Source organism: Phyllostomus hastatus, unplaced genomic scaffold (genome assembly GCF_019186645.2).
Source record: "Phyllostomus hastatus isolate PE091 unplaced genomic scaffold, TTU_PhHast_1.1 phas_scaffold_193, whole genome shotgun sequence".
NCBI lineage: Eukaryota > Metazoa > Chordata > Mammalia > Chiroptera > Phyllostomidae > Phyllostomus > Phyllostomus hastatus.
Genome location: NW_025334015.1, coordinates 1,505,210 through 1,519,647, shown reverse-complemented (window position 1 = coordinate 1,519,647; position 14,438 = coordinate 1,505,210).

Sequence of the window (14,438 nt, the reverse complement as noted above, 5' to 3'; positions counted from 1 at the left end):
ACAATTTTAGTTGTTAAGCTACTTAGGAACAGGAATCCTTCCTGTAATTAACTCAGTAGGGCACATGGCACAGTGCTTCATACAGCTAATCTTTTCATTAAGTCTTTTTGAATACAATGTGAAAAAATTAACCATTCACCCAATATTTATTGAACACATAATATGTGCAGTCCTTATGCTGGTTGTCATAGAAAACACAAAGATTTAAGGAAAACATACCAAGAAAGTGCATCAAGAACTCAGTAAATGGCATGAACAGAAAGGAGAAGCCAGTTCTAGCTTAAGGCCCAGTATTATCAAAGAGGAAGGGATGGAGTAGGACAAGATAAGCTTGTTGAAAAGTAAGGCCACCCCACCTGGCTAGAACAGAGGGATATGACCTCATAGGGGCTCAGTGAGGCCAAGGTTGGGAGGTGAAGAGCAGGGGAAAATTTTCCCTAGTGCTAGGAGTTTCATGTGGCAGAGGTGGCAGGAAGGGTAGTTTAGCACTGTTCAAAAACCATCACATCATTGAAAGGTGCCTGGTAGGCTCCTTTGTTGCCTGATTTTCCTGTTGGAAGAAGCAATATGGGATAGGCCAAACAACTTAGAGCAAGGGTATCAAACTCATTTCCACCGGGGGCCACATCAGCTTTGTGGTTGCCTTCAAAGGGCTGAATAATTTTAGGACTGTATAAATGTAACTATGCCTTAAAAGTTAAGGAGTTGAAATTATATTCGGATCTTTGAAGTCAACCTCAAGGCTGATGTGGCCCCCAGTGAAAATGAGCTTGACACCCCTGACTTAGAGTATACTGCAGCATTGGGGTACTTACAGAAGACTCTGGGGTATTAATGGGTGCATTGGAGCATTAGGGCACTCACAGAGGGCCCTGGGGAATAGGGGAACTTCAGGGGATACAATGGAGCATTGTGGTACTTATGGAGAGCACAGGGGCACTTACAGAGGGCACAGGGCACTGGGGTCCTGACAGACAGCATAAGGCACCAGGGGCCTGACAGAGGGCATTGGGGTACCAGGGTCCTAATGGAGGGCACAGCGCACTGGAGATCTTAGGCTGCATTGTGTGTGTTTAACAGGTGTGTACCATGGCCTTCTGGTCTCACTGCAGGCCCTCTGATGGTGCCTGTATAATAATGGCTGTCATCACTGCAGCAGCCAAGAGTTTAAAAAACATGTTAACATATACTGTCTTACTTAATTCTTAAAACCTTTCAATGAAATAGCTGTTACTCTATCTACATTCTGCAATGTGGAAATTCAGATTTAAAGTAAGGAGGAGAGAGGGAATTTGGGTTAGTAACTACAAAGTGCCAAGGGCTTGTCAAACATATTTGACTCATTCTTTACTGAAATGCTACAAAATAATATGGATATTCCTGAGGTTCAAAAGAGTCAAATAACTTGCTATTACCAGCAATCCATGATGCGATCAGTCTTTGAAGATGGGCTGGCCCCCTTACCACTAGCAATGGAAGCAGTGCTAGACATCTAGCAGATGTGTTACAAATAAACCTAAATCAGTGGGTCAATGGATGTCAGGATAGATAATGGGAAGAAGTGGTTATGAGGTCCCCCTTCATTATGACAGAGAACACAGAACCTTCTAGAGTTACAGTAATTCAAGAAAAGGCCCTTGCAAAAAATAACTCTGGGAACTGTGAGCAAAATTAATTTCAAACCTACCACTCTGTCTCATCCAGGGATGACTGAGTTCCCACAAATAAAGCTTACTTGGCATTTTCCTTTATAACTACTTTCAAAATCCTACATGTCCATCTCTCTTTTAGTAAGTCTTTACCCAGTGCCCACAGTTTCAGCTCTGTTCTCAAGGCTACGAAAACTTGGCACCAAAGTCAAGGAAAGACAAATGTCCTAGATAATGAAATAATGCAGACACCAGCCCATAGTGTCCGCATCATTATGGATGAAATGAGACATTCACAGACTACTGAGTCCAGTGGAGGAAAAGGGACAGCATGGCTTTTCTCTCAAGGGGAGCAAAAGCCTCCACCCTTGCTCCAGTGAACTTTTATTGGCTGACAGGACACATTACAAGAAGGTCCTCATTAACTATGCACAGGCTCACTTTAGGTGGTTACCTTTTACAGAAAACAAAGGAGCCAATGAGGCTAATCACATCATAGAAGAGGGATATTAGCAAATGAAAAGGCAAAAGTGGTTGAACTGGTTACACTCATCCTTGGAAGGTTTAGCATGGATTTTAGGAAGTTGCTTTGCAGTAAATGTCCTCAATTTAGTGTGAGGGAGTTTTAGCAAAAAGCAAGACTCATAGTGGCCTAGGTACATTGCAGGCCTGATTCTCCATGGGAGAACTTATCTGTGGGTGTGGGTCCTGTGCATCTCCCTGTGGGAGCTGGACCCACGAAGGATGGTCTACTACAATGAAATTATACCATTTAGAACCTTCTTATCACCTTTGCTTTGACTGTCAGGTAGAAGATTGGCTGTTTCTAAAGCCAGAGAATTGGGGACAATATGTATAAAGGAGTGGGTCCTGGGAAATTGTATTTAAACCAGATCACTTTTTGCATAACAACTTTCATTTGAGACATCAAACTGAATATGATCTCTTAAGCTTCACCTATGCTTGTTTTCCTTGGGATTCCCTGCTCTATACCAGTTTATCTCATAGAATCTGAGGATGAAATCAATTCTGTGGTCCTGGAAAAAGTTGGGGAGAAATGGGGTATAAATCTAGAGATACTTGAGGAGCAGGTCAATGTCTAATATATGATATTGTGCACCCATAGCACCTCATTCAGTATCTTACTCATGAGAGTTGCTCAGTAAATAACCATTGAATCTCATTAAAGTTGAAGAGGTGGAAGTAAGATGTGAGAAGCCTTCTCTATCACAAGGTCAAGTCCCTAAGCTAAAGCAGGTTTCCAGGTGTTCATCAGTGGTTGGTAGCATCAGTCACCAGAGCCACTTCAAGATGTCCTGCATGGGATTTAAGTTGCTGTTTAACTTATCATGAAGCTTCTATTGTCTGCAAGAATTCGACAAACACAATCATCCTGGTCCTAAATTATGAAAGCAACTGGAGACTCGTTTCCTGTCCTTCACAGGAGGTGGGTGGGGAGGATACTGCCAGGACAAAACACACAAGCCAACACAATTACCCACCATCTGTTACACGGACTGAGGGCAGTTACTTAGTGATCAGAACAGACACCATGGTTCCTGGCCTGGGATCCTCATGGAAACTGTCTGTGTTCTGACATTGGCTCCTGTGACTCCCTGCATATGATGTACTGGGGGTGAAACAGAGATGAAATGGCCATGCCCCAGAGACTTGATGACACTGTGTTTCTCAAGCAGACTGGAGAGGAATCCTACTCTAGCTAAATTTTGATTTTGTGTTTGCTGCATATTTGGTGGATCTGCTAGTGAGAAGGGTCAAATGTAGGAGCAAAGACTGATTAATATGGTTCATGAGTCAACTCCTTTCCCAAGCTCTATGTTGATACATTTGAAATCCCACTGTGATTTCAAAGGCAGAGTTGATCTCTTACATGCATTAAAAAAAAAAGCTTCCCAGAGGAGCATCACTGGAGACTCTCATTTTAAGGAGCAGTACTTAACACTCACACTAATGCAAATAAACACAGAGATGAAATTTCAATAAGGTAAACTTTCTGTGTATTTGTTTCTACATGAATAGTTCTCAGTTACACACTCAAATAAGGGGCAGAAACCTAAATGGATGCCAATGAAAAGATACTTCCCTTTCTGCCTATTCATTTACCTACTCATTTCTTCAATAAGCATTTATTGAGCATTTACTAAGTACCAGGTAGTGTGCTAAGTCCTGGAGATTCTAAGCTGACTAAGACATTTACTTTGGGAAATGGACAAAGAGCACACCCACAGTAAACATGATAAATACTATATACAATAAAGACCTTCAGATCTGTACTGAGAACATGGAAGAGTAACACTTCTGGCCCCTTCATTGGTGAAGCCCCCCTGACTCTCATTCAGCAGACAGACAGGACCTTCATGTCAGGTCCTGGCATAGCTGGGCAGCAGCCAGGCCACTTTCCTCAACCCTGATCCACCCAGCCAGCAAACCAGCTGACATGAAGAAACCAAGGAACCCTGAGAGCATCAGTTGGTTGCCCTAAAGAGCACAGCCTGAGGCAAGTATGAAAAGCTTATTGTGGAGCCAAAGGAAATGCAAAAAGGATGAGCATAAGCAGTGGTGAGTTAATTCTAGTGAAAGTAGTCAGACCAGCTATTGTCAAAAGTGGCCTTACATGATCCCACAACGTGGAGGGTGAGTGTGAGTTTCAGTAACAGGAACAGAAAAGGCCAGAGTGAATCATTCTATCTGCAGAAGTTGGGGAAACCTTTAGGGAGGAGTCATGTATGCTGGTTCTGAGGAATCGGTGGGAGTTGGCCATAGGAAATTCACTAATTAGACAACTGAGTGTTGACAGTTATATAGCAAACAGTTGTGCATGCAGAGTGAGTTACATGTTTCGTTTCTCTCTTCTTGAAAGATCACAATTTGATTTTTTTTTCCTGTGACAATCAAGGCCCCCATCAGATAATTAATACTTAAATCCCAGAGCACCCTTTCATATACTGTCTATCTTCCAGTCATAGTGGGCTAACCTTTGTATCTAAACAACTTTAGGCTCTGTAACTGTACTCCTGTTGTCCCCTCAGCCTGAAACCCCCCACCTTGCCCTTTCCCATGGAAAGCATACACATCTTCCTTGCCTCCCTCACTCAAAGACTGTGCCACCTGGGAAGATTGCCCCCCACCACCCATGCCATGGGGGAAATGAACCATTCTTTACTCTCGGCTCCCAAAGATGACTACTTACCCACTCACGGGTCACCCATTCTCTCCCATAATGACCAACAGGTCCTCCTGCCATGGGTAACCCCTAAGGGAATAATAAGCTCACTGAGAAGAGGAGAACTTCTTTTTGTCTTGTTTTTTTATTTTGAAAATTTTTCATCTCCAGAAAAATTGAATTACTAGTCAATGAACACCCCAAACATGCCATCCTTGATCCACCAGTTGCTAACACTCCAGCATGTTGCCTTTTTCATTTTCCTCAATCATTTAAAGGTAAGTTGCAAACATCATGACACTCATCACTAAATACATCAGCGTGTGTCTGATGACAAAGACTTTGTCCTATAAAACCACAGAACTATTATGGTTTTGTGTAGTCTACATTCAGATTTTCCTAGTTGTCTCAGGATATATTTTACAGGTTTTTTCCCCTTGGATATAGGATCCTATCAAGGCTCACACAATCATTTAGTTATAACGCTTCTTTAGTGTCTTTGAATCTGGAAGATTTTTCCCTGGGTATGAGAATTTCTTACTAATTTTTAGAATTTAGTGGGTACTTAATGTTTAATAATGGAGGAAATGCATGGATGAATGGACAAAAGAACCTCCGGGCACTTCTTCCAAGAAGATACCAAATTCTGCCAGAGGGACTGACAGCAACTGTCCTTCATGGAATCACCAAGCACTGAGTCGAGGACTGAGTCACTATCTTTCTGGAGCTGTTCATCTCCCGACCACCACATAACAGTCACGAGCTAGTCCTTAGGCCACTGGGAAAACAGCTCAAGAGTGACTTTGAGAAAGAAGATAATCTGGTCTCTCACATTTGGCTGAAGGTAGCGGGGTCAGAGCTAGAAGAGATCTCAGAAATCATGTCCACCTCCCTGGCTTTTCAGGGCAGAGAACTCAGGCATAAAGCTAAGATGGCTCCTTCAAGGTCATATAGGGAACCTTTGTTCCTGACCCCCTATTCAGCTTCCTTTCAATATTGCCTCCACAGCAATATCTGTGCTCTTTGTCTCACCTGTTCCCAGTGAATCAACCTTTAAGTATCAAAGATCTTAACGTGTTCTACAAACCTATTCTCAGACACCTGATCTCACAAAAATAAGCCAGTGACTCTTCCTTGCCCATGCAGGGGGAGCTACTTTGGAAGGTGCTTGTTGCCCCCAGTGGGGTGCCTAAGCAGTCACAGCAAAGAGTGGCTAGAATAAAGCCCCCAAGATCACCAGGCAGGAGGTAGATGCTATGCTCCCTCTGCCTCTGCTATCTTCTGTACCCTGACCTAGTCACTGAACTTTTCTACAACTCACTCCCTCATCCGTGAAAGCAGATAATTGTAGAGCAGTTATCACCACAATGACCATTTACAAGTGCACATCTCTTTTGGAAATAAAAGTGATGAGAAAGAAATCGGGGTAAAAAGTGATACTCATTTCTAACTGTCTGAGTATAAGAATTTATTTAAGCCCTGACAGTCCTGGTTGGACCATCATGCTGTACACCAAAAGGCTGCAGGTCTGACCCCCAGTCAGGGCACATACAGGAGGCAACAGATCAAAGTTTCTCACTCATATTGATGTCTCTCTCTGTCTCTCTCTCTCTATTTCTCTCTCTCTCTCTCTCCTTCCCCTAACCCTTCCTCTCTCTAAAAAATCAATAAACATATCCTCAGGTAAGGAGTTTTTTTTTTGAGTTATAAAAGAATTTCACTTATCATAATATTCTCCAGTTCCATCCATGCTGTTGCAAAAGGTAGGAGTTCCTTCTTTCTTTCTGCTGTGCAGAATTCTGTTGTGCAAATGCACCACAGTTTTTTGATCCACTCATTTACTGATGGACACTTAAGCTGTTTCCAGCTTTGGTTATTGTAAATGGCACTGCCTGGAACATTATTTAAACCTACAAAACTGAAAATTCCTCAGGAAACTTTTGTTCTTTCCAAACTTCTTGTAGGCAAAGCAGCAGCACAGGTTTGCATTGGAGAGTTGCAGCAGACAGAGAAAAGTGATGGGAGTTGAAGAGGTGACTGGTTCAGCCACCAATGGTTTAAGGACTGAGAAAAAGCCTCAGTTGTCACTGAGGGGCCAGAGGTTTTATAGTTGAACTTGTCTGGCCTTGGCCAAACCCCTAAACACTTAGGAATGTCATCTGTAGAAGGAGGGAAGTTGGGATGGAACCACAGTGACTACATTACAATCATCTCATGGGAGTTGGGGAACAATGGTTTAAAATTATGATAACGATGCACCACCCCATTTCTGTTCTGATTTCCTCAGCTCTAGAGTGGGGTCCATGTGATTCTCACATACTCAGGGCTGAACCTCTGTATTATTGAGGCTATAACCTTCAAAGCTGGTTCTCAAAAGAGAATAATGTCAGGATGACTGTAGAAAGGAATACTGGGATTCTTCATGTTCAAAGACCATGGTAAGGCCTGTGCCCACTTCTCTGCCTGACCTGATTATTTCCCCAAGCTGAGCAGCCCTTGGGATCAATGCTGCTTGTACACAATCAGCATTTTCCCAGCAACCTGTATTGCTGAGGAAAATTGTATTTTTCAAGCTGAAAGGAAAATAACAGGAAGCTTGGATCTTAATTGTCCTGGAGGTGTTTGTCAGCTGCATGGAAGTCCTGTCACCTGTCCTATGTCCAATCCAGGTAGTGGTATGGCCCCAGGAGCAGGCAGGATGAGAGAGAGTTCTCAGCTACCTCTGACAAGATAGTTGATCAGTCACCTGCCTGCCTGACTCCAGCACCAGCCACTAGCTCCTGACAAGCCGGACTTGAAGCACCTGCCAGGTGGGCACTGGCTTTTGATCAGTACCATGTCAAGCCAGAGAACTGCAGGGAAATAGCCAGTCTGCCTTTTGCGGGCCAGCAAAGATCTTTCTACAGCCTTGAGAAAGGTACTTGAAGAATTTGAGCACAAATGTAAAAGTGGGGTAAGGTGGGGGTGGGGGAACTGCATAACAGTGGCTACCTCCAGCTGCCAGGTCACTCCATCTCAGCTGAGGGAAACTAGACACTCCTTTCCTTGTGTGGTGACTAGAGCAGGATTCCTGGGCTACCTGTGCACAGTTTGCTTCTCTTCCCCAGGGCTTGGGGGAGTCCTTCAGCCAAAGCGGACACATCTGTAAAGTCTGTGAGACAATGGACCCCCAGACCAGGTCCCAAGTTTCCCTGGTGTGGGCACCAGGCTGTTCACAAGGCCCTTGAGGATCCCAGCAGGTATACGTGTCAGACTGTTTTGAGAGGGCTCCATCTGCTGAGTGGGTCACCTGGGGCCTTCTGCTGGTGTCCTTAGGAAGCCCAGTCTGCACCCTGAGCACCGAGAATCCAGGTGCCCCTCAAAGATATTAGTTAAAATAGACCCCGCCCCCAAACCCCCATCCTGAGCAACCAGGCCAAATGCAAATCCAGGCTCAGACCCAGACACACAGCTTGGGCTTTGTGTCTGACAACAGCAGCTACATGACTTGAAGGGAGGGCTCTTCTCTCACAAAACCAAGTGCCTACCAGGTTTGCTTATTTGCTCTGACCTTCAAAGAGCCCAGAGGTGCCTTTCTAGTTCAACAAATAAATCCCATTTCAATCTTAGCAGGTTCCAGCCCACAAAGTTCTATTGTTACGGCCTCCCCTGAATTTCCCCTGTTGTCTCACTCTTCAGCACCCCATCCCCACACTGGCTCACCTTTCCTTAGTTGAGGGGATAAATCAACCTCCCTTTTTTTAAAAAAAATTCTTTCAAAAGAGAAAAGAATGTTGACACCCCTGAAGCATGCCTCTGATGTCTGGTTAGACTACAGACGGCTGTGTTTGGACGTGTGCTGACGCAATCGGGCAGATTGGGTTAAACCAAATATTACAATTGCAAGAATTCATCTGGAACTAATAATTTTGAGGCCACCGAAAGTAAAAAGAAAGAGCCCTGCTTTGGGGCTGGCCAGAGGCAGAAGCCATCCCCAACCAATGCTGCCACCTGCCGTGGGCACAGGGAGCAGTGTGCACCTCCCAGCCTTCCTGTTGTGTTGAGGACACGCTGGCTCCCACGCAGCACCTTCCCCAGCCGGCCAGACCAGGGCTATTTTAAAAAGCCAGGGCCTCTCCTCATCACTTGGTGCAAAGTCTGGCTGCCCCAGCTGTTCTTAAAACAAACAAACAACAACAACAACAACAACAACAACAAAAACAAAAAAATGCCAACCTCCCAATTATAGAGCTGGGGCTGGCTACAAAGGCGGCTGCAGTTGGAGCTCCATTAAACGTGTCCCTTGGACTAAACAGATCATGTGTCAGTGGTTCACTGAGGAGGAAGGCTCGTTTAAGCAAGAATTTTTATTTTGCAGGGGATGAAGGAAATGCTCAACTCTGGGTTATGTCTGCACACTGCTGAACTGCAAGTCACATGCCAGACCCAGAAATTATGAAAACATCTGTTTTCGCTTTAGCCGAGCAAGGCTCTGGAGGTGGAGCGGGCAGGGTAAGTTGCAGCTGACCGTGCTCTCCAACGCCATCTGCTGGGGCTGATGTGAAAACGGGTGCGTCCCAGGCACAATGCAGGTTGCCGCGCACCCCGGTGAGGGGGAGATCCACAGGTGGGGGTCTCCGCCCCAGCGATCACCCTCCTGGGAGGCCAGCGCTGGTTTTGCCCAGGAGACTGTGCAAGTTTGCCCTGTCTCGAGGGGTGTTCATAACAAAGACCTCTGGCCCTGGGGACTTCTCTGGGGCAAAGTAGGAGGAGAGACAAGCAGCAAATGAATGCCCAGGTTGTGAAGGAAGGAGGTGAAAGGGGAAGGGAACACGTATTGGTGGTTTGCAGACAGTAAAATGTGTCGTTCCTTCTGGCTGAAATCTACCAGAACAAAGGAAGCACAGGGCCTCCAGGAATACTCCCAGCTGCCCTCCCCCAGCTGTTCTCGCCTGCTAAAGCGGCTTTTACTCGGCATGTCTGAGAATGCTCCAGCGTTCACGGAGACCATTCTGGTCAGGCCAGGCTTGACCAGCCCTTTCACGTGAAATCCACCCGGTCTCACGTGAATGGGGTGCTGGGGTGGGGTTCTGAATAGGAGCCCCACCGACAGCCAAGCCACAGCACTCTTCAATATTCTGCAAATATTTACTGCCTGCCTGCTAGGTGCCCAGTACTCACTCAACACAACTATTTGTTAAAAAACAGCACACATATGTCAGAGGGAAATGCATGTTTAATGTCAGGTGCATGTTCAGAACTATGACAGCTGTGAGTACAGAGGCAGGAAAGGATTCCCGACCCTGACTTGACTTTTTGTCAGTGTTTAGGGACAATTCTGCTCAGTCTGATTCTCCTGATTGCCCCTTGTAGAGCGTAATTCCCTAAGTAACTGATTTCTGTCAACCTGCGTTAGCCTTGACCTCCATCCCCTCAGCCTTAAAATTAAATGCTTCTATGCACTTCCTAAGGATCTCATTTTGAGACGATATCACTGCTAAAGGGACCACCCAGACTGTGTCCTACTGCCTTCAGTAGGACCTGTGGGTGGGCCCTGGGCGAGAAGAAAAATGCCAAGCTACAACCACAGAACAGCACTCCCCACAGCCCAGCAGTACACCAGGTGAACCATGAAAGAGAAAGAACTTCCGTCAAATAAAAAGGTCCAGCCCTGCAGGCCTTGTTAAGGCCCCCTTGACCCTTTACACTCATCTGATGACTCACCCTCTCCATTGCCTGCTGCCCACTTTTGAGGGTTCCAGGAAAACAAAGTCCGCTAATACAGTCCCAAGTCAATCCATCTGCCCACTCTACCTATAACTCCCAAGTTCAAAGGGAGACTAAATTTCTCTGTTGGTGCCCAATCCATTCATTCTTCAGTTTCACCTCCAAATCAATATAGAAGGAGCTGCCCTCTGCATGGGTCTGAGAACTGTAGACGATGAGTCAGAAAATGATTTATTTCCACTTTAGATCTGGACAAATAGAATTGGTAAGAACCAGCTCAGTCCTCTCAGATCTTGCCATACACTAGCTATATGCCCAGTGGCCACATGTTTTCATAGGACCCAAGTTCTTACATTGTTAGGGCCCAAACTAATCCTCAGTGCTGCTACGAGTCACTGGTCCCTGCAGCTGCCCAGTTCTGGTATGGGAAAATTACTGGTTTAGGGGAACCGTGTAAATCAATCCAATCAAATTCAGTTTTTGTTCCAGACCTTAAAAGATTAGAATGTGAGACTTTTAGACTGGTTTAATACTGATATCCATGGAGAGTTTCAGTGAATTTTCTTTGTTTTATAAACTGAAGAAATCTGGTCACTGACCTATATTTCTTTTCCAGACTAGTTCCTTGACACTTTTTCTCATTTTTTACCTGGTTTTGCAACAGGTTTGTTCTTTGATCCATTGGGGACTGGATATGAAATTCTTTTATGCTGCATTGACATCTTTGAGCACAGAATTTAAGGTGTTTTTCAACATTCAGTGAAATAAAAATCTCTGAGCTAGACTCAAACCATAAGGTAGAAAAACTCCAGGAGAAAATAAAAATGTGTCATGAAAATAAACAATAGTGAATCTATGTTTTACTATGTGTAAGATCCCAACCTTCTAAGCGATTTTTCCTGTCCTACCTAAACCTCTTTTCCTCATTATAAAAATAAATTCTATTGCCCCACTTCACTCCATGCATCTTGGTGTGTTTCTATTCACACAGAGGAATAACCTTTGTTCAAAGCTGCTCTTTTCTAAGCTGTGTTGAATTCTGCAAGATCACTCTCCACATACAAGATTAGCACCTCCTTTCCAGCTCCAAATAGACTATAATCCAAAAGCTGCTCTTTTAAATAGAGGTCCCTTTTATGCTTAAATTCCTAAATAAAAGAAACATCAATGCTACTGCTACCCTCCTCAGTTAAATCCGATTTACAAGAAATGCTGTGTACTAAAAAATCTGGGTGTGATCTGAAGTCTGGGCTCATGGAACACATTCGGGAATTCTTCAGTCTTTCTGTATCTGGAGAGCCCTCTACTGGCCAAAATAATACTTGATCCATATAAATAAAGGCTACCAAAGCAAATGGTTACAACAAAGGCAGAGTGGACGCTAGCCTGCAATTCAATTGCCTCTTGTAAGTCCCACATTTTGCCCCATATATGTGTGTCTCATTTAAAGAAAGCCAAGACAGAATCTCTGCTCAGGGTAGAAAGATGTTATTTGCATTACAAAAGGACCCTTCACTTGATAAAAACAGGCAGGTTTGAACTCCACTAAATGACAAGTCCCTCTAATTTTTTAAAGATTCTATTGAACTTGCAAGACACAGATTGACATACAAAGTTCCAGAATACATCTGTGGCATAAAACGCTGATTATTGCTACTTGCTCTGCACTATTCCACACACCCCGATTGTGAGGCACATGGGAAAGTAGATGACAGAACACCTGGGAACACCTAAAGGCTCAGAGCAAGTGCAAGATCCTTGGAGCCTAGAACTGCCTCTCTGGATCGCTGTGAGAATAACAGGCGGTTGCTCCAGTTTGTGTCTCTCTAGACTTGGAGGGTAATGCTGGCATTCTAGGTAATTTTACAAGAATGCTTTCCAGAAGAGGCTCTGCCACACCATAGCATGCCATGTCTGACAGGCATGCCTCAGTTTCTCCTGGTGTGAAATGAAGGGATGATTCCACAAAGCAGATATTAAGTCCAGGATCTTGAATTCCCAATCATTGCAATGATCTTTGTTCCCTAGAAGCACTGGAGAAGGAGGGAGAGGGAGAAGAAAGAGAGATTTTCTCCCATGGAGTCCCTCGAGTCCTTTGGACCCTCCCCAGAGCACTCCTGCCTCCCAGCATGTATGGGACCAGCATCAGTCACACCAAACTTGCACACCTGCCTGCACCCCATTCTCCACTCAGCAAACTCTACTTATGTCTCATGGCCCAGTCAAATGACAAGCCCACCCTGAGGCCTTACCCAGCTCTCCCTAATGCCAGGCTGGTTCATCCCCTAAAGGTGTAGTGTACCTGCCTCTGTCACAGTGCTTGGGGATGCTGGGGCCCTCTAGGCTGCATGTTGGCAGCAGCCAAATGGCACCATGCCCTAGACTATTGGGGTCAGGCTCACCTTGGTTCAGCAGCTCGGTACTTGAGGTCTGGCTAAGAAAGAATTCAGAGGCAAGACTCAAACTGTAAGAGAAAGTTTATTTAAGAAAGTCACAGAAGTAGAAGTGAGTGACAGAAGAAACAGGCTCCGGAAACAAGTTACAGAGGCAAAAGAGGGCCCTTGGAGTGAAAGGCAAGGAAAATGTGCCTGGGGGAAGGGGTGGGGAATGGGCCTGCATTCTCCATAGAGAGAGCTGAGCACAGAGGACCATTGTCATTGCAGCGGGTCCTGAGGAAGCTGTGGCATTACTTGTCTGATTTTGCTGCTTTTCTTGGGTTGGAGCTGAAACACACCTGAGGCCTAGATGTATTTGATTCAGGTCAGAACTCATTGCCCTGAGGGCTTAATGCTTAAGGACTGTTCTCCAGACCTTTGTTCACTCTCCCTCTGAAGGGTTCTAATCAGAACAATTAGCAATATGCTGCGGAAAGAAAGTTCACTCTGTGGGCAAGGTCCTTGTCTTCACTGTTTTGCCCATTGCTAGGTTCCCAGGACTTCCCACCTTGGTGACCTTCTGTCCCTGGCCCATCATCCTTGCTCTGCTCACATCTGTCTACCTGCCTACCATGTGCAGATTACAGAAGGTCTTGTGCTTTTTCATCTTGCACCTTCAGTGCTCAGTGTGAGGACTGCTGAGTGGGCCTGGACTGAGAAGGGGCTGAGAACAGAGCCCCCTTCCTCCCATTCCCTCCAGAAGAGAGGAACAGAAGGAAATGGACTGGTCTGGGCCAGCTGTCTGGCCCAAGGCCTGTTCTGACCCAGGGTTGTAACATGCCCTGCAGATGCTAGGAGAAGGAGAAGGAATGGGGTCCCTCCTCTCAGCACAGAGAGACCAGGTCCTCTCTGTGTACTTGAAGTAGCTGCAACAAACATTGTGGAGCAGCAAGAATCTGTCTGGATGCAGTGCTCTGGTAGGCCCAGCTCCATCGAGCTCTCTCTCAAACATAGGGTGAGAGTAGCCACACTCTCCCCTGCCCCCTCCCATTCCCTGCTCCATCCACATGGACCTAGAACCCACCCAGCACATCCCAGAGGTCTCATGTGCTAGAATAGAGCCCACCTCCAGGGCTGCAGGAAGGAGGGAAGGGACACCTCCCCAGGAATGTTTATAGTCATGGCATTTGTATACATTGTCTAATGCATTTAAAGGTCTAATTTAATCCTTAAGCAACCCTATGAGGTAGGTGCTAAGGAATCCTTATTTACAGGCAAGGAAACGGAAGTGCAAAAATGTTAAGACACCAGACTCACAGCTCCCTAGGCAGGAATTGAAGTCAGGCTGTGATCCCAGAGCCCAGAGCCCAGATGACTAGTGATTCTGCATGAAAAACACACTGAAATTCTGCCTGGAAGTCTGCCCAGCACAGAGGAAGTGCTCTGCAGAATCCATCAGGGTTCCTCCCTCACCTGACCGGACTGAACACTGCCTCCTAGAGCTCTGTGCCCCTTCGCACCTGA